The following is a 25,299-nucleotide window of genomic DNA, read 5'->3' as shown; positions in this document are numbered from 1 at the left end:
TGTGCATCTGTTGTGCCCATAAAAGTATATATATATGTAAAAAAAAAACATTTGTTTTGATGTCTGCAAAACATTACTATCCAGGCAGCTGCAACAACAATTGTCCCCTCCATAACTTGTATCAGCTTTTCCCTTTAGAAAGAGTTAGTATAAAATACATTATTTCGTTGTGGAAGTTAAAGGCCCAAAATTAGTAAGGAGATTTAAAGTAAAGCTGAACATATGAGGTTATTTTTTTCTCATAGCTGACTATGCATTGCACAAAATTTCGATTATGAGCTAAATAGGCAAACTGTAACCATATGTGTGGGAGGTTTTGTGCGTGTTTGTGCACATCGCCTACCTGCGTATTGACAGATACTGACATGCACCATAGAAGGTATCACAAAAGTCGTGAAAACCTAAAAAGGCATTTTTGGAAACATTTTTATACTTAAAGACGCTTCTAATATAATTTACAATGCTGTACTGTGCATTTCAAATTCTGCTTATTTGCCCCATTAAAAAGGGATTTATTTTTTTCTTTTAATCTATGTATCTGCATATGCTGAAATGTTATCATGCAGCTTCTCAGTGACTGACTGCAAGCCCAATGGGAAAGACTTGATTCACTTACGGCTAGATTTGGAGTTTTGTCGGTAACGACCCGAAAAACTAACGCCGGCTTTTTTCTGGCCGCACCATAAAAATAACTCTGGTATTGAGAGTCCACATAAAGGCTGCGTTAGGCTCCAAAAAAGGAGTGTAGAGCATTTTTAACGCAGCTTCAACTCTCGATACCAGAGTTGCTTACGCAAGCGGCCAGCCTCAAAAACGTGCTCGTGCACGATTCTCCCATAGGAAACAATGGGGCTGTTTGAGCTGAAAAAAAAACTAACACCTGCAAAAACGCCGCGTTCAGCTCCTAACGCAGCCCCATTGTTTGCTATGCGGAAACACTTCCTACGTCTGCACCTAACACCCTAACATGTACCCCGAGTCTAAACACCCCTAACCTTACACTTATTAACCCCTAATCTGCCGCCCCCGCTATCGCTGACCCCTGCATATTATTATTAACCCCTAATCTGCCGCTCCGTAAACCGCCGCTACTTACATTATCCCTATGTACCCCTAATCTGCTGCCCTAACATCGCCGACCCCTATATTATATTTATTAACCCCTAATCTGCCCCCCACATCGTCGCCTCCACCTGCCTACACATATTAACCCCTAATCTGCTGACCGGACCTGAGCGCTACTATAATAAAGTTATTAACCCCTAATCCGCCTCACTAACCCTATAATAAATAGTATTAACCCCTAATCTGCCCTCCCTAACATCGCCAACACCTAACTTCAATTATTAACCCCTAATCTGCCGACTGGAGCTCACCGCTATTCTAATAAATTTATTAACCCCTAAAGCTAAGTCTAACCCTAACACTAACACCCCCCTAAGTTAAATATAATTTACATCTAACGAAATTAATTAACTCTTATTAAATAAATTATTCCTATTTAAAGATAAATACTTACCTGTAAAATAAATCCTAATATAACTACAATATAAATTATAATTATATTATAGCTATTTTAGGATTTATATTTATTTTACAGGTAACTTTGTATTTATTTTAACCAGGTACAATAGCTATTAAATAGTTAAGAACTATTTAATATCTAAAATAGTTAAAATAATTACAGAATTACCTGTAAAATAAATCCTAACCTAAGTTACAATTAAACCTAACACTACACTATCAATAAATTAATTAAATAAACTACCTACAATTACCTACAATTAACCTAACACTACACTATCAATAAATTAATTAAATACAATTCCTACAAATAAATACAATTAAATAAACTAGCTAAAGTACAAAAAATAAAAAAGAACTAAGTTACAAAAAATAAAAAAATATTTACAAACATAATAAAAATATTCCAACAATTTTAAACTAATTACACCTACTCTAAGCCCCCTAATAAAATAACAAAGCCCCCCAAAATAAAAAAAATGCCCTACCCTATTCTATATTACTAAAGTTCAAAGCTCTTTTACCTTACCAGCCCTGAACAGGGCCCTTTGCGGGGCATGCCCCAAAGAATTCAGCTCTTTTGCCTGTAAAAATAAACATACAATACCCCCCCCCAACATTACAACCCACCACCCACATACCCCTAATCTAACCCAAACCCCCCTTAAATAAACCTAACACTAAGCCCCTGAAGATCTTCCTACCTTATCTTCACCCTGCCAGGTTCACCGATCCGTCCTGAAGAGCTCCTCCGATGTCCTGATCCAAGCCCAAGCGGGGGGCTGAAGAGGTCCATGATCCGGCTGAAGTCTTCATCCAAGCGGGAGCTGAAGAGGTCCATGATCCGGATGAAGTCTTCATCCAAGCGGGAGCTGAAGAGGTCCATGATCCGGATGAAGTCTTCTATCAACGGCATTTTCAATCTTCTTTCTTCCGGATCCATCTTGCAGACCTCCGACGCGGAACATCCTCTTCTCCCGACGCCTACTAGCCGAATGATGGTTCCTTTAAGGGACGTCATCCAAGATGGCGTCCCTCGAATTCCGATTGGCTGATAGGATTCTATCAGCCAATCGGAATTAAGGTAGGAATATTCTGATTGGCTGATGGAATCAGCCAATCAGAATCAAGTTCAATCCGATTGGCTGATCCAATCAGCCAATCAGATTGAGCTCGCATTCTATTGGCTGTTCCGATCAGCCAATAGAATAGGGTAGGGCATTTTTTTATTTTGGGGGGCTTTGTTATTTTATTAGGGGGCTTAGAGTAGGTGTAATTAGTGGTGTAAGAGTTAATTAATTTCGTTAGATGTAAATTATATTTAACTTAGGGGGGTGTTAGTGTTAGGGTTAGACTTAGCTTTAGGGGTTAATACATTTATTAGAATAGCGGTGAGCTCCGGTCGGCAGATTAGGGGTTAATAAATATAATATAGGGGTCGACGGTGTTAGGGGCAGCAGATTAGGGGTACATAAGGATAATGTAGGTGGCGGCGCTTTGCGGTCGGCAGATTAGGGGTTAATAAGTGTAGGTAGGTGGAGGCGACGTTGTGGGGGGCAGGTTAGGGGTTAATAAATATAATACAGGGGTCGGCGGTGTTAGGGGCAGCAGATTAGGGGTACATAAGTATAACGTAGGTGGCAGTCGGCAGACCCAGAAAGCTCTTAACTACTGACTTTTTTCCTGCGGCTGGAGTTTTGTCGTTAAATGTCTAACGCTCACTTCAGACACGACTCTAAATACCGGAGTTAGAAAGATCCCATTGAAAAGATAGGATACGCAATTTACGTAAGGGGATCTGCGGTATGGAAAAGTCGCGGCTGAAAAGTGAGCGTTAGACCCTATTTTGAGTGACTCCAAATACCGGCGGTAGCCTAAAACCAGCGTTAGGAGCCTCTAACGCTGGTTTTCACGGCTAACGCCAAACTCCAAATCTAGGCCTATGTCTCCCAGAGGGTGGGCAATTTAAAATATTTTTTATTGCATTTTAATATAAAAACAAATCAAATGGGAGTTTATTTGTTTGAGTATTGTTCTACAGGGAGTGCAGAATTATAAGGCAAGTTGTATTTTTGAGGATCAATTTTATTATTGAACAACAACCATGTTCTCAATGAACCCAAAAAACTCATTAATATCAAAGCTGAATAGTTTTGGAAGTAGTTTTTAGTTTGTTTTTAGTTATAGCTATTTTAGGGGGATATCTGTGTGTGCAGGTGACTATTACTGTGCATAATTATTAGGCAACTTAACAAAAAACAAATATATACCCATTTCAATTATTTATTTTTACCAGTGAAACCAATATAACATCTCAACATTCACAAATATACATTTCTGACATTCAAAAACAAAACAAAAACAAATCAGTGACCAATATAGCCACCTTTCTTTGCAAGGACACTCAAAAGCCTGCCATCCATGGATTCTGTCAGTGTTTTGATCTGTTCACAATCAACATTGCGTGCAGCAGCAATCACAGCCTCCCAGACACTGTTCAAAGAGGTGTACTGTTTTCCCTCCTTGTAAATCTCACATTTGATGATGGACCACAGGTTCTCAATGGGGTTCAGATCAGGTGAACAAGGAGGCCATGTCATTAGATTTTCTTCTTTTATACCCTTTCTTGCCAGCCACGCTGTGGAGTACTTGGACGCGTGTGATGGAGCATTGTCCTGCATGAAAATCATGTTTTTCTTGAAGGATGCAGACTTCTTCCTGTACCACTGCTTGAAGAAGGTGTCTTCCAGAAACTGGCAGTAGGACTGGGAGTTGAGCTTGACTCCATCCTCAACCCGAAAAGGCCCCACAAGCTCATCTTTGATGATACCAGCCCAAACCAGTACTCCACCTCCACCTTGCTGGCGTCTGAGTCGGACTGGAGCTCTCTGCCCTTTACCAATCCAGCCACAGGCCCATCCATCTGGCCCATCAAGACTCACTCTCATTTCATCAGTCCATAAAACCTTAGAAAAATCAGTCTTGAGATATTTCTTGGCCCAGTCTTGACGTTTCAGCTTGTGTGTCTTGTTCAGTGGTGGTCGTCTTTCAGCCTTTCTTACATTGGCCATGTCTCTGAGTATTGCACACCTTGTGCTTTTGGGCACTCCAGTGATGTTGCAGCTCTGAAATATGGCCAAACTGGTGGCAAGTGGCATCTTGGCAGCTGCACGCTTGACTTTTCTCAGTTCATGGCCAGTTATTTTGCGCCTTGGTTTTTCCACACGCTTCTTGCGACCCTGTTGACTATTTTGAATGAAACGCTTGATTGTTCGACGATCACGCTTCAGAAGCTTTGCAATTTTAAGAGTGCTGCATCCCTCTGCAAGATATCTCACTATTTTTGACTTTTCTGAGCCTGTCAAGTCCTTCTTTTGACCCATTTTGCCAAAGGAAAGGAAGTTGCCTAATAATTATGCACACCTGATATAGGGTGTTGATGTCATTAGACCACACCCCTTCTCATTACAGAGATGCACATCACCTAATATGCTTAATTGGTAGTAGGCTTTCGAGCCTATACAGCTTGGAGTAAGACAACATGCATAAAGAGGATGATGTGGTCAAAATACTCATTTGGCTAATAATTCTGCACTCCCTGTATCCTGTGATAAAATTATCATTATTGATATTAATATATCATTAAACGATATGTAGAGTGGTTTATTTTTGCCCACCAAATACAATAATTGAATTGCATTGCAAAATGTGCAATCTTATTAGCATTTGCACTTCTCCTATAGATTGTAAATTATTTGATTTAGAACATCACATGTATAATATATAATGTGTATTTTTTTTTTGACAAATCAGGTCCACAGATATGTATTTAAATGTAAAAAAAAAAAAAAAAAATTATGTAAGCAATTACGTGGTGAACTCCCCTGTTGGAACTGTGTGCGTTTCAACCAATTAGCAGCCAACAACCTGACCTTTGACTTATTAAAACGTACATAAAGTCAGCAGGTATAATTTTCCTTTCATGTTGTGGTTACTCAAGAAGTTTCACCTTTAATGCAACCCTTTTTTTTAACATATATTTCTCAATAAAGCTGAGATTTTAAAAGATATAATTTTTATTTGCTACATAATCTTCTTTGCTATCTGTTATTTATTAGACTTAAAGGGACATAAACCCCTTTTTTCCTTCAAGATTCAGATAGAACTTATAATTTTAAACAACTTTCCAATTTTCTTCTATTATCAAATTGTCGTTTCCTTGTTACCCTTTGTTGAAAAACAGGAAGGTAAGCTCAGAAGCGTGCACATGTTTGCAGCACTATATGTCAGCAGTTTTGCAACAATGTTATACCAAGCGCACTAGATGGCAACACTATTTCCTGTCATGTAGTGCTCCAAACATGTGCACGCTACCTATCTAGATATCATGAGAACAATGTAAATTTGATCATAGAACTTATTTTGTAAAATTGTATACGCTGTGGGTTTCATGACCCTTTAAAGGACCAGTCAACACTGTAGATTTGCATAATCAACAAATGCAAGATAACAAGACCATGCAATAGCACTTAGTCTGAACTTCAAATGAGTAGTAGATTTTTTTTCTGACAATTTTAAAAGTTATGTCTTTTTCCACTCCCCCTGTACCATGTGACAGCCATCAGCCAATCACAAATGCATGCACGTACCATGTGACAGCCATCAGCCATTCACAAATGCATACACACTTATTATTGCACATGCTCAGTAGGAGCTGGTGACTCAAAAAGTTTAAATATAAAAAGACTGTGCACATTTAGTTAATGGAAGTAAATTGGAAAGTTGTTTAAAATAGCATGCGCTAACTGAATAATGAAAGTTTAATTTTTATTGAGTGTCCCTTTAAGTCCCTTCCCTGACAGTTTTTAAGTTACAAAATCAGTTGACACATCAATGATTAGTGGTGTACATAGCAGATATAAATTAAATGTTGCCTACATACAATTCCTGCAATTAATTTGAAATAAAATAGCAATAAAATAGTGGATACAATGTTAATACAGTTGTTAACATTTTTGATATATCTAAGGCTATCTCCTTTCAGCTAGTGAGGGACCTTATGACTTCTGGACAATACTTCAACATTAGATCAGCGAAACAATTTAACTGAGTCCCATTTTGTGCTGGCTGGTGTGCAGCTGCGCAGACATATCATAGCAGAATGTATGTGACAAATTAATGAGTGCGTTTAATAAAGATTTCTAACTTCAAAACTAGTTATAAAATATTATGTAGCAAGTTTATTCAATGAGAAAATGTAATTTCAGTTTTCAATAAATTGCTTAAAATGAGAAGCAGTGGGGAGATTTCATTGCTAGTTGCTTGTTGTATGTATACTAATTGTGTAATGACAGTGTAATATGTACATTGTTGTACGACAAATATGTTCCTGTAAACCTCTATACATATTTATACCATTTGAGTAGGGAATACACACACACTCCTTTTGTAGTGTAACTTATTTAAAGGTAAAGAAAACTAAAAACATCTCCATGTATACAAATAGGTTGTATTTAAATATGCTAACAGTAGTTCTGAATAGAAAACAAGTTAAGTTAAAGCTATGTATTTAACTTTTGAAGCTAACAGGAAGTGTATGTCTGTGCACAACTGGGCTATAAGGACTGTTTGCCAAATAAGCAGATACTTTATTAGTGGGTAAAGACACTTTTTTTCTCTCAATATAACATCTATTTTGCAAATTTTAAAATACCCTATTTCAAATGATAAAGTCACAATGAAACTTTTATGATTCAGAGCATACAATTTTCAACAACTTTTCGAATTACTTCTATTATAGCTAATTTGTTTCATTCTCTTGGTATCCTTTGTTGAAAGGCATACCTAGGTAGGAGCACAACAACTAGCTGTTGGTTGGATAAAAGAGACAATCATGGTTGTGGAGCCATCATCTCTTTCCACCAATAAAACTGGGATCTCTTCCCATCTCAAAATTTAAGGGATGGATCCAGTTGAAAGCTCTGTCCTGCTGCCCTGTTCTACCATTTTCCCTTTCCTTTATACTTTGGGCCACATAAACCCCCATCTTCAAGTGCCCGATTATGTCCCTGACCACCTCAGTTCCTCATTTGAATCATCCTGATTCCACCTCTGATCAAAACGCTCCATACATCTCCACACCATGAGACCCACCTTGAACACACTGGGTTCCTGAATGAAATATTGTAAAATTGTGAGGCATTCAATTTGTCAAAGACCATGTATTGAAGTGTCAGTTATGCAAAAAGATGCATTCCTGTTACATTCATAATAATATATGGTTTAAAAAAAAAACATCTTAAACATATCTAAATCATGCTGCTTTTTATATGCAAAATGTTTTCTTTATTTAAAAAAACCTCTTTAAATATTATTAATGGGGCAATAAAAAAATGAAGTAGTAAAATACAATACAGCATAAATACATTTTTATATATTAGCATAGAATACCTGATATAATTATTTTCCCTCAATAATAAAAATAATAAAATAACATGATCTCACTTGCCCTGTTAATGAAGTTCTATATCTGTTTTGTATTTTAGATTATACATGCTTCATAATTAAAAACAGAGTACACTTGAAATTGTATTATTTTATACACAAGGAGCCATTTCCCCCTTATGGTATAAATATTACATGTGATGTCATGCAGTGTAATGTGAATTTTATTATTCATGCTGAGAAAGTGACAGGAAATAATCCTCTCATTAAACACAATCTCTCAGCAGTAATATTCAAGTCTGAATTGTACTGTGTTCATAATGTAATGTGTGTTTGTGCATCATGTGTGGCTAGATAGTCGTATATTATTACTAAAACACGTATTTACCATTTAGAATGTTGTCAGATTTTGTTTCATTTAATATGTCTCACAATAATATAATAGAAAGCTTCCGCTTATTATGTATTTGTTATCTGTAATTCTTATAATACCATTACATCATTTTCCCATTACGATGACATGTACCCATTTATCCCAACACAATGTCTGTATTTATTTATATCTATAACGCTGGTAAAAGAGGAGGAAGAGTAAAAGCAAAGGAAGTTGTGCTATTAAATAATATAAATACACTTTGCATATAACCACTTGATTTTTAATGCTTTAGAGGGATATTAAACCCTAAATCACACCCCTATAAAAGGCTAGGTTTCAAGTGGTGTGCTAATGAAACCGTGTGTGATTACCAGTTTCACTTCCTGTGCTACCATTAGTGCACCACTTTGATATAACAAGACAGAAAAGGGTTAGCGTGGCAGACTTCACTCGAGTGCAGCCTATACTTTTAATGGATATCGCTATTTTGCATCTTCAAATTCAAATCAGCCAATAGAATTAAAGGAAAAAGCTTTCATTCTATTGGCTGTTTTTAATTTTACTTTGAAGATTCAAATCAGCCAATAGGAATGCACGGGTACCCCTATATAAAAGGGTACCTTGCATTCACTATTCAGTGTGTGCGGCTGGAGACCGCATGAAGAGGACGTCCGTGTTGAAGGTCTGAAGAAGAACACCAACGTCACCACCATATTGTCTGTCATGCAGTGCTCCAGACATAAGCATACTACCTATCTAGATATGTCTTCAACAAAGAATAAGATGAGTACAAAGTAAATTTGATAATAGAAGTAAATTGGAAACTTTTTTTAAATTGTATTTTCTGTCTCAATCATGAAACAAAAAAATGTAGGTTTCATGTCCCTTTAAACATTTATTTATGTGTCTTGTTACATAATCATAATCAGGATTTGTTACAGGATTCTTATGTTCAAAAAAAGGTTGCTTTGACATAGAATTTAAAAAAAAAGAATGGTTGCAATGCAGATATATTTTTTATTTATTCTTAATTATTCTTAAATAATGCATTTAATTGGATTTTGTCATTAGAGTAATTTAGAATTCCTTTTTTGCCTTTTGAAGTAGGCTTCTCTTCTTCATGGGTCAAATTCTAAGACCATAACTGACATTTGTTGAACTTAATTCTTCAGGATTGCCCTTTCTACATTTTACTGCTAAAATGGTAACTTTTTTGGGAAAGTAATTGTTCTTTTAATTCCTCAGCTGTAGGACATGACACATTTTCCCCTCAAATGTATTTCTGTCATTTACTGAATTCCCTATTTCCAAAACCAAATTTTATTTGCAGGACCAGTTAATTAAATTTTATGTAAATTAAGCATCACTAAAAAAAATACCACATACCCAAAAAAGTTTTCCTATCACTATAAGGTGTACTGTTCTGCATGATTAGGCTATATTTATTCAAATTAAATAGAAGAAATATTCATTAGAATAAATAAACAAATGAACTCAAATGTAAAATGCAGTGAGAAGTACACAAATGTATAACACCTAATCCTATGAGCACTTAAAAGGTTTTCAGATAAGAAACCCCAAGCAAGTTTGTCCTTAGTTTGAATTACTACATTTTTTTGCTGAAAGCAAAACAGGAAGCATCTATAGGTTCTTCAGAATTTGTGATGCAATGAATTGTGTCATTTAGGATTTAAAGGGAGATAAAACAAGTTGGGATAGAGACAAAATATAATAATATGTACTTTAATTACTTTACCTGTAAATGTATACTTCAGTGCCTCACTTGTAAAGCTCTAACTCCCCCCCCCTCCCCCCCCCACACACATTTCCTTCTATGACTGTATCTATATATATATTGTTGTTTTGGTAGAATGCAAAAGTGAATAGGGATTATCTGCTGGAGCGTGCCTAGAAGCTGTGACCTCAGTTGAAATACAATGCCTGCGTCTAAACACTGATAAGGGTGGGCAGAGCAGACTGCTCCAGGCAGTTTAGCTATGTAATTCATTTTGCTTATTTGTGAAAACTATTTTAAAATACTTGCCAGCAATTTTTTTTTTTTTATGCAAACTATTTTTAATTAATTAGCCCTTTTAGGATATGCATAGATCTCAAGCTGTTTTATGTTCCTTTAAGTCAAAATAAATTATATATAGTGAGGATGTAAACCACTATAATATCCTTATGTGTAGTTTAAATTAATGTATAATTCTAAATGACCCTTTAAAAAAAAAAAATCTTTCAAGTTTCTTGATTATTATTTATTCATCCACCTCATTCATAGATAACAATGGTGTAACCTTCATTAATAAAAAATAATATTTTATCTTGTGAAGTTTTGCAAGAAGCCCTATTGAATTTGCTCAATAAGATAACATTGTAAGATAGATATTTATAGAAAGTAAGAACCAGAAGAGGTTTTCTTAAAGGGACATTCCAGCCAAAACTGGAATCCACATGGATGCATTTCAGTTTTGAATAGCAGCATTTTTGTAACATACATGTATTAGCAAAAATGCTTCTAATAAAAGCTATAGCTGTGTCAAATGTGTATTTAAAGGGACAGTCTACACCAGAATTTTTTATTGTTTTAAAAGATAGATAATCCCTTTATTACCCATTCCCCAGTTTTGCATAACCAACAATGTTATATTAATATACTTTTAACCTCTGTGGTTATCTTGTATCTAAGCCTCTGCAAACTGCCCCTTTTTTCAGTTCTTTTGACAGACTTGCAGTCTAGCTCCCAGATAACTTCACGTGCACGAGCACAGTGTTATCTATATGAAATATGTGAACTAACACCCTCTAGTGGTGAAAAACTGTTAAAATGCAATCTGAAAAGAGATGGGCTTCTAGGTCTAAGAAATTAGCATATGAACCTCCTAGGTTAAGCTTTCAACTAAGAATACCAAGAGAACAAAGCAAAATTGGTGATAAAAGTAAATTGGAAAATTGTTTAAAATTACATGCTCTTTCTGAATCATGAAAGTTTATTTTGGCCTAGACTGTCCCTTTAAGTATGCACCAGCATTTTAAACACAGCACTTGCTCAGAGAGCCTAAGGTGCTTGTATCATCTGGTAATTACTCAATTTGTTAATTGCTGATATGATACAAACCCCACTGGTGATCTGAGCAGCTGCCGTATTTAAAATGCTGGTGCACTGAGAAAATTCAGCTATTCTTCACATGCACGTGCAGAGCAGTGACGTGCGCTGAGGACAGAGTCTGGTGAGGCACTAGTTAGGATACGCCGGAGAAACACATATACCGCGGGCCGCAAGTACCCCCAACAGGTGGACTGTTATATATAATATCCCTAGAGGTGCACAGCTGCATATAATATCCCTAAAGGTGCACAGCTATATACATAATATCCATAGAAGTACACAGCTGTATATAATATCCCTAGAGGTACACAGCTGTATATAATATCCCTAGAGGTGCACAGCTGCATATAATATCCCTAAAGGTGCACAGCTATATACATAATATCCCTAGAAGTACACAGCTGTATATAATATCCCTAGAGGTACACAGCTGTATATAATATCCCTAGAGGTGCACAGCTGTATATAATATCCCTAGAGGTGCACAGCTATATACATAATATCCCTAGAGGTGCACAGCTGTATATAATATCCCTAAAGGTGCACAGCTATATGTACAATATTCCTAGAGGTACACAGATGTATATAATATCCCTAGAGGTGCACAGCTATATACATATTATCCCTAGAGGTGCACAATTGTATATAATATCCCTAGAGGTGCACAGATGTATATAATATCCCTAGAGGTGCACAGCTATATATAATATCCCTAGAGGTGCACAGCTGTATATAATATCCCTAGAGGTGCACAGCTATATACATAATATCCCTAGAGGTGCACAGCTGTATATAATATCCCTAAAGGTGCACAGCTGTATATAATATTCCTAGAGGTACACAGCTATATACATATCCCTAGAGGTGCACAGCTGTATATAATATCTCTATTTAACGTTGGCTGATATTGATTTATATAATTTTTTTAAGTAATGAGCAATCTGCTAATGCTAACAGCTATTATTAGAAACCATAATTTAAATGTTAGAATATCTGCTCACATGATCATGATGTGAGATATTCTAACATTTAAATGATGGTATCTAATAATAGCTGTTAGCATTAGCAGATTGCTTAATAAAAAATATATAAGTAAATCAGCCACCATTATACAGTAAATATATGGATATCAAAGGTTCATGCTGTGATGTGATATATTCTAACATCACAGCATCAACCTTTGATATCCATAATAATTTAATTATATAATTTTATTAAGCAAGCTGCTATACTGCTGCCTATTTGCCAATGCCTATAGTAACAACAACAGCTATTATTAATCACGAGTGCCAGTGCTGCTTAAAAGGCAATAAGGCATACTTTGCTCAAATTGCTGGAAATGGGCACTGGTCAGCTAAGCTCCGAAGTACGCTCCCCACCGCAGCAGTGATCCCTCTCATAGTCCCACTCAGTGTCTCCAGTCAGCTCTGTTAAAGTCACACTCACTCACACCCAGTGTGTCTCCTGTCAGTGAGCCCTCTCACAGCCAAACTAAGTGTGTCCCCTGCCAGTGAGCTCTGTCATAGTCACACTCAGTGTGTTATCTGTCAGTGGGTCCATCATAATGTCACACCCTCACTCAGTATCTCCCTTGTAAGTGGGTTCATGTCACACCCTCACTCCTACTCAATATGTCCCCAGTCAGTGGGTCCCTGTCACTCCCTTACTCATACTCAGTATATCTCTGTCAATCCCTGTCAAGCAATAAATAAATATTTTTTTAATGAGTGAAGAAAATCAACATCTCTTATGCCTGTAATTACAAATGGAAGGTCAGGTGCAGCTCTCCTATGGGTTGTATCACACATGTTCCCAGGACAGAAGTTCTATAGCAAAAACAGAAAAAGTCAGAGTGCAACCTAGACTCAAGGTAGTTATTTATTGCTAACAATAATTAAGACACTTAAAATAAATCATCTACGCACCGGATTAAATATATAACACAGCAAATCACCAGTTGGGAAGTCCCCCTGAATTTACCCTCTCCTTAAGTTTCAGCCACTCAGCTTGGACATCTGATCGTCATCTGTGTCTCTGTTTCACAGCCTTACGCTGTGTGGGCAACTGGGCAAGCACTGTCACACTAAGGTGGATTAGTTGCACTATCAGTCAACTGCTTTGCCTGCTCTATCACTGCCAGGTAAATTATCTGACTTACACAGTTTGTTAGACTTCCCCTATTTTAAGCATTTTGGCTCCTTCCCTCACTCGCATACCCTAACTTCTTTGCAATGCAATGACTGCTCTACTTACCTGCGGTCCGCAGCTACTTTCACAGTGACTGGACTGACATGTGAGGACTCGGCAGTGGGTACTTGGCAGCAGTTCCCGCCAATGCCAGATTGCCAGTCAGACTCAGTCCAACCAATGTCACTACCTCAACTCCATGCCCGGCACGCCTCCCCAGCAGCGCTGACAGCTGATTGGCTGTCTGGATTAGCTCCATCATAGAGGCAGTTTGGAGTGTGGTATGTGCCCGATGAGATACCACTGGATGGCGCTAGCTCATAGTGAGCTAGTAACACTATGAAGCATCCATATTGCGCAATCAATGGAGGGCAGCTGAACGTCTCACTGCCCCTTGATTGCGCAACATGGATGATTGTTGGATAAGGATTCTGCCATTGATTGGGATCCTGTTATGGTGGCGCCGGCGGGGTAAGGGGGGTGTGGGGGTACCTGGGGGTGTGTTCAAAAAAAGTAAACACAAAAAAACACTTAACTATTTTTTTCAAAATTAATCATTAAAAACTTTTTATATTATTTGATAGGGGAACCGACGGTGCCTCCCCTGCCTCCTATTACTGCACGTCACTGCAGAGAAAAATGTTAACACAAAAACAGTGATAATTTTTACTAGAAGCATTTTTGCCAATATGTGTATATTACAAATATGTTTGTTTTAAAATATGTAATTCATCTATGTTCATTTACCCATTTAAATTTCCTTTCAGTGTTTGTCCTTACCACCTCTACTGGAAGACTATTCCATAGAGCAGCCAACCTTTCTATTAGCAAACTATTCCTGAAATTGTACCTTGATTGTGCAGTTTACCACATCCTCTTTGTATAGTAGGTTTATAAACACTGACACATCTTAAGCACTATAAGGCAACAGTGTTTATCATAAGTATGCAAAATATCAGACTTTGCTATTTGTTTTGCAAATAAATGTATTTCTACACTAGATGTAATACCAAAAGTGCTGCTCAAAGTTTCTTTGAAATGATTTATTGTCTTATATCCAATGTCTAGTTTTCAGCATTTGTAACAATGTTATACATTGTTGCAAACACTGCTGCCATATAGCGCACAAGATGTGTTTACTTCTAAGCCTACCTCAAAATGTGGAGAGGAGCAACGTTTCAACAAAGGATGACAAGAGAAAGCAGAAAATTTGAATATATATATATATATATATATATTTAAATTTAAATTGCACACTCGAAATCACATAATTGTAATATTGACTTACATGTAAGAGCTTTTCTTGCTGGAGATCCTTTTCATTCTTAGTGAACCTACAATATTATGTTGGAGCCATGTAGCAGAGAGGCAAAATTATATATATATATATATATATATATATATATATATATAAATAAATAAATAAAAAAAAAAAATATATATATATATATATATATATATATATATATACACCACAAAAGTGCTGCCCCCTTTTCAATCTGCTGCCCGAGGCAAGTGCCTTGTTTGCCTAGGCCAAAGTATGCTCTTAGAAAGCACCTAATTTATTAAAGGTACATGAAAGCCATATATTTTCTTTTATGATCTAGATAGAACAGACAAATTCTAAACAACTTTCCAATTTACTTTTATTATCAAATTTGTTTGCTTTGTTGAAGGAGCAACAATGTACTAATGGGAGATAGGTGAACAATGACAGAGGACATATATTGACAGTCACCTAAAACCAGCTAGCTCCCAGTAGTGCATTGCTGCTCCAGAGCTTAAAGGGACATGAAACCCACATTTTTTCTTTCGTGATTTAGAAAGAGCATGTCATTTTAAACAACTTTCTAATTTACTTCTATTATCTAATTTGCTTCATTCTCTTGATATCACTTGCTGAAAAGCATATCTAGATATGCTCAGTAGCTGCTTATTGGTTGCTGCACATAGAGGCCTTGTGTGATTGGCTCACACATGTGCATTGCTATTTCTTCAACAAAGGATATCTAAAGAATTTAGCAAATTAGATAATAGAAGTAAATTGGAAAGTTGTTTAAAATTACATGCCTTATCTGAATAATAAAAGTTTAATTTTGACTAGACTGTCCCTTTAAATATGTTAACTCTTCAACAGAGGATAACAAGAGTAAAAAAAAAAAGTGAACAGAAGAAATTTGAAGTTGTTGAAAATGACATGCTCTATCTGAATAATAAAAAAGTAATTTTGACTTTAACCTCTTTTAGCAGCATGTATTTAACGCAAGAAAGCTATTTCCTGACCAAGGGAGCTATTGCAGAGTATCATGTGATCATGCATCTACTCAGTGCAAACAAAAAGAAATTAATAATTATCATAAAATCATCAGCCAACAGCTGGCATTTAATTATTTCCCAGGTCTCATTGCTGTGGTAATAATCCACATAGGACACCCGCTTAGGCGATTTCTTAAAACTCTTTTCTCCTCACGGTGTCTTCAAGAAAATGTTCCTAACAGCTGGGTCTGAACAAGAGTAGATAATATCTTAAGAATGTTCACGCCAAAGGGATACATTTTCCTTAAAAAAAAAGCGTAATGATCCAGCAGCTTTTTGTAATATCTTAACCTTTGTAAATTGAACAATTCACCAGATACCTTTGCTCTGCTAAAACATTTAAATCACTCAGATCCATTTTCCTAACCCTCCTCTCCCTGTTATTTCTGTATCTTGACAAACAGCATTTGTGTTCTTGCTGTGTAGGATAGAAATGCATCATTTGTAGAAATGCACTGTTATCTCAGGTGAGAGCATTTTATTATTGTTCCTTTATGCCCCTTTAAATGTTTCCAATTTACTTCTATCATAAAATGTTCTTCATTCTCTTGGTATCTTTTGTTAAAAAGCAGGGACATAAGCTCAGGAGCTTACAGGTGTCTGGAGCACTATTTGACAGACATTTTGCAAAAATGTTATCCATTTACAAGAGCACTAGATAGCAGCACTATTTCTTGCCATGCACTGCTCCAGACATCTACCTAGGTATCTCTTCAACAAAGAATGTCATGGGAACGAAGCACATTTGATAATAGAAGTAAGTTGAATCACAAAAGAACATTTTTGGGTTTCATGTCCCGTTAATGGCACATCAGATTTACAGAATTATTATCTGTATTAAAATATAAGCATCATAGACTTATAACTTAGTATATTGTGGCCAATTTCGAATAATACCGGATCAGGGTTGTTATTAATTTTATTATTATTATAATTTATTTTTAGTGGGCCAACAGATTCTGCAACACATGGTTTCAATTTAAAGGTACAGTCAACTCAAAATCTTTTATTGTTTAAAAAGATAGATAATCCCTTTATTACCCATTCCCCAGTTTTGCATAACCAACACAGTTATATTAATATAATTTTTACCTCTTTGATTACCTTGTATCTAATCCTCTTTTGACAACCCCCTAATCACATGTTTTTTTATTTATTATCTATTGACTTGCATTTTATCCAATAAGTGCAGTGTCTGCCACAACTCATGGGTGTGAGCACAATATTATCTATATGGCTCACATGAACTAGCACTCCCCTGTTGTGAAAATGTAATAAAATTCCCCAGCTTTGCACAACCACCATTGTTATATTAAAATACTTTATAACATTTAAACCGCTATATTTCTGCCTGTTTCTAAGCCTCTAAAGACAGCCTCTTATCACATCCTTTTTTATTTGCTTTTCATAACAGGGGACTGCTAGTTTGTGTGGGCCATATAGATAACATTGTGCTAACACCCATTGAGTTATTTAAGACTCGGCACAACACAGCACTAATTGGATAAAATGCAAGTCAATAGATAATAAATAAAAAGTCATGTGATCAGTGGGCTGTCAGAAGATGCTTAGATACAAGGTAATCACAGAGGTAAAAAGTATATTAATATAACTGTGTTGGTTATGCAAAACTGGGTAATGGATAATAAAGGGATTATCTATCTTTTAAAAAAAGCGTGGACTGTCTCTTTAAATCTAGGATAACTAAGTTACACCATGGTAGTATCTATTACATTATAATACTCAGGGAAACTGGAAAGTCTACAATTTTGTATTACTATCTCAAAGTGTTTAATGTTCTTTTAAAGGAGCACCCGTACTCAAAAAACTGTTAAAAATAATCTTTAAAATAATACATCTGTATCAGTGCCTGCTAATATTGTTAGCTGTTAGGTACAAATGCTCATGGTCAGCAAAATGAGCATAACATGAATTATGTTTCAACCAGTATTAGCAGGAAATACTTATCAGCCAATGACCATTAACAGGAAGTATCATCCAATGAGCATGAGCAGGAATTACTTAGCCAATAAACATTAACAGGAAGTACACAACTAATATATTTATATGTTACAAGTGGAATTTAAAATGCTTTTACCTTACATTTTTTTGAGAAAACCAGCAAAAGAAAATACTGTTTTAAATGTTGCTCTTTCATATGAAAGCTAAAAAATACAGCGGTCCTTTAACAAAACAGATATGTTGTTTATAACAGATATAAATGGTAGCAGCATGTAACGTCCTTATTAGGGTTGCCACCTCAGCCATGTTTTCCTGGACACTTATGAGTTACACATGCTGCAGGGTGTGCTGGGAGGAACATGTATTGTGTTTCTGGACAGCACTATTCATATTCCTCACGGCACACCCTGCAGCATGTATAACTTATAAGTGTTCTGTATTTTATTGGACGGGTGGCAACCCTAGTCCTTATAAAATCATCATCACACTGCAAAGTCCCATCAGCATCAAGGGGAGTGCTGATCACTTCCAGCATTGACGATTCCCCATGTTACACAAATGACAGCTCTTCAACAAGGCATAAAGAAAAAAAACTTGAAATAAATATATTTATTGAAATAAGTCACAATTGTATACTTGTTCTAGTAAGTGTATACAAGTCTGTGTTCTGTGTAGGGTTGCCACCTGGACAGTTATGAGTTACCAAAAATATTTTTTTGCTAAGAGGTGACGTTTTCACCTCTTAGCCAGTAGCCATGTGGTAAATCCAGCTTGGTGCCCTTGGGAGACAGATTTACCGCATGGCTATTGGCTAAGAGGTGAAAACGTCACCTCTTAGCAAAAAATTTTTTAGCCGTGGGCTGCTGTAGCAGCTAAAAACGACGATCGATTGAAAAAAATAAAGGCACTTTCTACATGAAGTATCTTATACTTCATGAATAAAAGTCCCTTTTATTTGTTTCAATAGTAAATCCTAGCGTTTGTAAAATGCTAGGATTGACTTTCACGTTAAATACTGTAGTTTAAACTTTGCACAATGGCCTGCAGGCCATTAAACATTGTCACATGAGGCACCATATTACTGTTTTATGCTGCAACTAGCCTAATATAATGCAGTTGTCTAGTTTGATATCATTACAGATATTATACTGTTAATACACTGGAAATCAGGCAAAACATTGAAGTAAATTAAAATAAGTTAAACCTATATTTGATGTTTTTATCTATTACACTGGCATATATCTTCTTTGACTGACTAATGTAATACGTATAATTTTGAGATAACATAAATTCAATTATTGAGTGAAACAGAGTTGCTGTCCTTCATTAAGTAACTGCAGCAACACTTCGCTCCTGAATAAAATAGATGAAAAATAACAAAAATAAAGCCACAGTCTTGCTTAGTAAAACCCACTGTAATGCTAACTGACACTTGCTAGAAATTAGCTAGAATTTGATGTTGATGATTGGATGTAAGAATAGCTATGAACAGCTACATAATTCACTGCTAAAAATATGGGATAAGGTAAAAGAACCAGTTTAAATAAGTTTTAATGATAAAAGTAGATGTATAAGTAGATATATTTAAAAATAATAAATTACCAGCTTGTTCTATGAAAATAAGCTGAGAGACAGACAGAAAGACTGAGATAGATAGATAGATAGATAGATAGATGATAGATAGATAGATAGATAGATAGATGAGAGATAGATTATAGATACTAGATAGATGACAGATAGATCGATAGATAGATGATAGATAAATACATAGATAGACAGCAGACAGACAGACAGATAGATAGATAGATAGATAGATAGATAGATAGACAAAGAGATATAGATGGATAGATAGATAGATAGATAGATAGATAGATAGATAGATAGACAATTGGACAGACAGATATGCCAATACATCTTATATACACACATACTGAGAATAATTAGTATTCCTAAAATAATTACAATTGTTTTCCCTTATTGTACATAAGCAACTTTGGATGTTCAGCCTTTGCTCAGGACATCATATTGTAATTACGGAAGCTATAATTTTTTCTGAACAGAAGCAGTAGGCATAGAAGAATAATGCTTCCGACATGTCAGTAAATGGCATGTACCTATACATAATGCAGTGTGGAACAAAGTGAATTTGCCATAATTAGCATGTAATTTAATTTGTATCTACTGTAACTAATGGATTTCTGTACTGTCACTGGCTTTACAAAGACTTTCTCTGCACTGATAAACTGATCTAACAATGACCTCTTAGCATTTCACTTCTACTTAATAATACATTTTGAGGTACAGTTAATATGTGTGAAACAACCTTTCCCCCTCATGACTTAAATGGGTTGATATTTAAACTGTGAGGTTTCGATAAATGAAGACAAAAAAAAAAAAACCACGTAGTGAGAGAAAAATAATAATCCATTTACCACAAAAGTAGAAGATGATGAGTTTAATGCAATATCAAGACAGAAATATTTCATACAAGTTATTTTAAGGAGACAGCAACTCTTATGTCTTGTTTAAAGGTTCATAATAGTCAAAACTTAAATGTGCATCAGTGTATTTCAGTTTTGAATAGAAGCATTTGTGCAATATACTTGTACTAGTCCTAAAGCCCGTTCACACGGGCCATTTTTTGCAGTATAGCGGTCCCACCCCTTGCGCTCTCTCCCTCCCCCCTCTCTTTTGCGCTCTCTCTCCCCCTCTCTTTTGCGCTCTCTCCCCTCTCTTTTGAGCTCTCTTCCCCCTCTCTTTTGCACTCTCTCTCCCCCTCTCTTTTGCACTCTCTCCCCCCTCTCTTTTGCACTCTCTCTCTCCCCCTCTCTTTTGCGCACTCTCTCTCCCCCTCTATTTTACGCTCTCTCCCCCTCTCTTCCCTCTCTTTTGTGCTCTATCTCTCTCCCCCTCTCTTTTGTGCTCTCTCCCCTTTCTTTTGCGCTCTCTCCCCCCTCTCTTTTGCGCTCTCTCCCCCATCTCTTTTGCGCTCTCTCCCCCCTCTCTTTTGCGCTCTTTCCCCCTCTCTTTTGCGCTCTCCCCCCTCTCTTTTGCGCTCTCTCTCCCCCCTCTCTTTTGCGCTCTCTCCCCCCCTCTCTTTTGCGCTCTCCCCCCTCTCTTTTGCGCTCTCCCCCCTCTCTTTTGCGCTCTCTCCCCCCTCTTTTGCACTCTCTCTCCCGCCCTTTCTTTTGCACTCTCCCTCCCCCCCTCTCTTTTGCTCTCTCCCCCCTATCTTTTGCGCTCTCTCTCCCCCCTCTCTTTTGCGCTCTCTCTCCCCCCTCTCTTTTGCTTTTTCTCTCCCCCCTCTCTCTCCCCCTCTCTTTTCCCCCCTCTCTCTCCCCCCCCTCTCTCTCTCCCCCCCTCCCCCCTCTCTCTCCCTCTCTCTCTCCCCCCCCCCCTCTCTCTCTCTCCCCTCACTCTCTCTCTTCCCTCTCTCTCTCTCTTTCTCTCTCTCTCCCCCCCCCTCTCTCTCCCCCCCCCCTCTCTCTCTCTCTCTCCCCTCTCTTTCTCTCTCTCCCCCTCTCTCTCTCCCCCCCTCTCTCTCTCTCCCCCTCTCTCTCTCTCCCCCCCCTCTCTCTCTCTCCCCCCCCCTCTCTCTCTCTCTCTCTCTCTCTCTCCCTCTCCCCCCTTCTCTCTCTCTCTCTCTCTCTCTCTCCCCCCTCTCTCTCTCTCCCCCCCTCTCTCTCCCCCCCTCTCTCTCTCCCCCCCTCTCTCCCCCCCCCTCTCTCTCTCTCCCCCCCCTCTCTCCCCCCTCTCTCTCCCCCCCTCTCTCCCCCTCTCTCTCTCTCCCCCCTCTCTCTCTCTCCCCCTCTCTCTCTCTCTTTCTCTCTCTCTCTCTCTCTCTCCCCTTCTCTCTCTCCCCCCTCTCTCTCACCTCTCTCCCCTCTCTCCCCCTCTCTCTCTCTCCCCTCTCTATCTCTCCCCCCTCTCTTTCTCTCTCCCCTCTCTATCTCTCTCCCCTCGATTGCGCAACCGCGCCCAGCCATGCCCCCTTCACATCCGGCCATGGCCATTCACGTCCGGCCATGCCCCTTCACGTTGACCACGCCCCCGCTCACGCCCGGCCATGCCCACTTCTGCCGCAGAGCGCAGATCAGCTAGGGACTCAAAGGCCAGGTGTGTTTGTCCTTGTGCTGTCTCTACTGTGCATGACAGCTTCGGACAAACACACTTGGCCTTTTATTATATAGGATTAGCAAAACTGCTTCTACTAAAAGGCTTTGGCACATAACCTGCTCATGCCACATGCAGTATCATTCACACACCACTGCTGATTGTATGACACACCACTAGCTCTCTGTGCAGATGCAGTATGCACTGGGCACACCAGCATATATGTGTATGCTGCTAAATCAGTAATAGTTTTTACCAGAAGCATTTTTGCTAATTTAAGTATAATGCAACACAGGTTCTTCTAACAAAAAACAGAGGGCTAGATTACAAGTGGTGCCATAACTTGCACCCATATTACAAGTTGAAAGTAAATGAGACTGCGCTAGAGCAAACTAAATTTGCAATTCTTGGGTTAGAACGACTGAATACTTTGCATAAAGGGTTAGGGCAAACGAAAAAGTTGTATTAAACACAAAATAAATACATTACAATAAACTGTTACACTCATATAAACACTATCAGATAACAATTAATCATATAAAAAATTATAAGGGTTAAAAGGTATAAGGTATATGACAATATGACAAGGTATTTGAATGGAAATGACTATAATGTATATATATATATATATATATATATATATATACATACTGTACATATACATGTGTATGTATGTATATATGCATATGTATATACATGTGTATTTATGTTTATATGTGTGTGTGACTGTGTGTGTATATATATATTTCCACTCAAATACCTGAAAACAAGAACATTTTTTTTTTTGAATCAAAGATTTTTATTGAGGCAACACAAGAAAAAGAAAGAACATAAACATAATATACATTTTGCATCACTTTGGTAAATTTTGCATACAAGACATTGTTTATCCATTGGACAATGAAACCTTTTCATATAAGATAATAAAGAAATCTTAATTCAGATATCATATATTAATCTCACCAGAAGAACATAATGAAAATAAAGGACATTGTATGCGAGTACAAAATCAAATGCATATAATCAAGCATTACCTCTTTTTTCCTTTTGTTTCCTATATATACGCATAATAAAGTGAAAGAATTTGAACAGCCTGAAAAACTTATACTTCTTATAGGCCTAGATTTGGAGTTCGGCGGTAGCCGTCAAAACCAGCGTTAGAGGCTCCTAACGCTGGTTTTGGCCGCCCGCTGGTATTTGGAGTCAGTGATTAAAGGGTCTAACGCTCACTTTTCAGCCGCGACTTTTCCATACCGCAGATCCCCTTACGCCATTTGCGTATCCTATCTTTTCAATGGGATCTTTCTAACGCCGGTATTTAGAGTCGTTTCTGAAGTGAGCGTTAGAGCTCTAACGACAAGATTCCAGCCGCCTGAAAATAGCAGGAGTTAAGAGCTTTCTGGCTAACGCCGGTTCATAAAGCTCTTAACTACTGTACCCTAAAGTACACTAACACCCATAAACTACCTATGTACCCCTAAACCGAGGCCCCCCCACATCGCCGACACTCGATTAAAATTTTTAACCCCTAATCTTCCGATCGGAGCTCACCGCTATTCTAATAAATTGATTAACCCCTAAAGCTAAGTTTAACCCTAACACTAACACCCCCATAACTTAAATATAATTTACATCTAACGAAATAAATTAACTCTTATTAAATAAATGATTCCTATTTAAAGCTAAATACTTACCTGTAAAATAAATCCTAATATAGCTACAATATAAATTATAATTATATTATAGCTATTTTAGGATTAATATTTATTTTACAGGCAACTTTGTAATTATTTTAACCAGGTACAATAGCTATTAAATAGTTAAGAACTATTTAATAGTTACCTAGTTAAAATAATAACAAATTTACCTGTAAAATAAATCCTAACCTAAGATATAATTAAACCTAACACTACCCTATCAATAAAATAATTAAATAAACTACCTACAATTACCTACAATTAACCTAACACTACACTATCAATAAATTAATTAAACACAATTCCTACAAATAAATACAATTAAATAAACTAGCTAAAGTACAAAAAATAAAAAAGAACTAAGTTACAGAAAATAAAAAAATATTTACAAACATAAGAAAAATATTACAACAATTTTAAACTAATTACACCTACTCTAAGCCCCCTAATAAAATAACAAAGCCCCCCAAAATAAAAAATTCCCTACCCTATTCTAAATTAAAAAAGTTACAAGCTCTTTTACCTTACCAGCCCTGAACAGGGCCCTTTGCGGGGCATGCCCCAAGAAGTTCAGCTCTTTTGCCTGTAAAAAAAAACATACAATACCCCCCCCCCAACATTACAACCCACCACCCACATACCCCTAATCTAACCCAAACCCCCCTTAAATAAACCTAACACTAATCCCCTGAAGATCTTCCTACCTTGTCTTCACCATCCAGGTATCACCGATCCGTCCTGGCTCCAAGATCTTCATCCAACCCAAGCGGGGGTTGGCGATCCATAATCCGGTGCTGAAGAGGTCCAGAAGAGGCTCCAAAGTCTTCCTCCTATCCGGCAAGAAGAGGACATCCGGACCGGCAAACATCTTCTCCAAGCGGCATCTTCGATCTTCTTCCATCCGGAGCGAAGCGGCAGGATCCTGAAGACCTCCAGCGCGGAACATCCATCCGGACCGACGACTGAACGACGAATGACTGTTCCTTTAAGGGACGTCATCCAAGATGGCGTCCCTCGAATTCCGATTGGCTGATAGGATTCTATCAGCCAATCGGAATTAAGGTAGGAATTTTCTGATTGGCTGATGGAATCAGCCAATCAGAATCTAGTTCAATCCGATTGGCCTATCCAATCAGCCAATCAGATTGAGCTCGCATTCTATTGGCTGATCGGAACAGCCAATAGAATGCGAGCTCAATCTGATTGGCTGATTGGATCAGCCAATCGGATTGAACTAGATTCTGATTGGCTGATTCCATCAGCCAATCAGAAAATTCCTACCTTAATTCCGATTGGCTGATAGAATCCTATCAGCCAATCGGAATTCGAGGGACGCCATCTTGGATGACGTCCCTTAAAGGAACAGTCATTCGTCGTTCAGTCGTCGGTCCGGATGGATGTTCCGCGCTGGAGGTCTTCAGGATCCTGCCGCTTCGCTCCGGATGGAAGAAGATCGAAGATGCCGCTTGGAGAAGATGTTTGCCGGTCCGGATGTCCTCTTCTTGCCGGATAGGAGGAAGACTTTGGAGCCTCTTCTGGACCTCTTCAGCACCGGATTATGGATCGCC

At 37.6% G+C, this 25,299-nt stretch overlaps 1 protein-coding gene across 1 annotated transcript in view; it reads left to right on the top strand.

Annotated features, from left to right (window-relative positions):
* The window catches only part of COL25A1 (collagen type XXV alpha 1 chain), a 220,349-nt gene that overhangs the window by 899 nt on the left and 194,151 nt on the right, over positions 1-25,299 (top strand). The window lies entirely within an intron of this gene.

Source organism: Bombina bombina, chromosome 2, assembly GCF_027579735.1.
Source record: "Bombina bombina isolate aBomBom1 chromosome 2, aBomBom1.pri, whole genome shotgun sequence".
NCBI lineage: Eukaryota > Metazoa > Chordata > Amphibia > Anura > Bombinatoridae > Bombina > Bombina bombina.
This window is presented reverse-complemented; position numbering and strand designations above follow the sequence as displayed.